Here is a 1094-nt window from a genome sequence, read left to right as displayed (position 1 = left end):
CTTTTATTTATTTATTTTTAATTAAAACAATGCACACGTGGCGGCTTTAAAGTGTCACGTCAGCGTTGATCGAGTCAAAATTGGTATAGGGGGCCAAAACTGCAAAAGATCCAATACATAGGGGGTTGTTTTGTATTTTAATTAGTTAGGGGCCAAAACTGCCAAAGATCCAATACATAGGGGGCTGTTTTGTATTTTAATTAGTTAGGGGGCCAAAATGACAACATCTTGAAACATAGGGGGCCGAAAGTGCAATTAAGCCAAAAATAAATCCTTATATTCCTACCCACTTCCACCAAACACACTTTTAACTTCTTCACTTGATCAAGATCAATGAAAGTAGTTTGTGCAACTAAATTAGAAGGCAAACTGTTGCTAAACAAAAGATGATCAAGTATGTGAGTTCTAGGATTTTCACTACTATAAAAAACATAAGTTTTAGCTTTTCCCTTACCTGAATTAGTTGCAAAATGTAACATCCCTTTTGGAATAACAAAAAGATCACCCAATTTTAACACCTTAGAATAAACTGATGTAGGTGTCAAAAATCCAGCAGTAATTTCACCTTGGGTAGCATCAGGATGAGTATGCATTGGTGGTGATATGCCTTCGTCACAGTCTATAGCCATCGTAGAGATTCTTAGTCCCTTAAGGGCTGGAAAATTGGTGACAGTTGCTGGGGTGATTCCAAGTTTGATATAGTTGGTGAATACTCTAGCGACAAAGCCGTGAAATACGAAATCGTCTGAGGTGATGTTCACATCGGGTTTGCAAGAGTAGCCTGAATTGGTGTTTGGAGCCTTTAAATCTGCAACACAGAAATCATGGACTGGAGCATGGGAAATATTGAATGAGAAAATAGTGAAAAGGAAAAGTATGTAAATAATCTTCATCTTATGATGATTAGTATTACTAATTTTTTAATTTGTTATGAGGTAATATTAGAATTGGATAACTATTTACACCAAGGTGAGAAGGGGGTGAAAATGTAAATCATTGAAAGAACGTATGTCCTGGCCAAAATATAACTCACTCCGCAAATTGTATGATAATTAGGGGACCCTGTTTACACATAGTTCATAGTAGAATTTCTC

The 1094-nt window shown here is 36.3% G+C and overlaps 1 pseudogene; it reads right to left on the bottom strand.

Moving 5' to 3' along the window:
- Positions 1 to 282: 282 nt before the first annotated feature.
- Positions 283 to 893, bottom strand: LOC11414097 (auxin-binding protein ABP19a-like; annotated as a pseudogene).
- Between the last annotated feature and the right edge of the window lie 201 nt (positions 894 to 1094).

This window comes from Medicago truncatula, chromosome 3 (genome assembly GCF_003473485.1).
Source record: "Medicago truncatula cultivar Jemalong A17 chromosome 3, MtrunA17r5.0-ANR, whole genome shotgun sequence".
NCBI lineage: Eukaryota > Viridiplantae > Streptophyta > Magnoliopsida > Fabales > Fabaceae > Medicago > Medicago truncatula.
The sequence above is the reverse complement of the archived record's forward strand: the minus strand, read 5'-3'. Positions and strand labels throughout refer to the sequence as shown.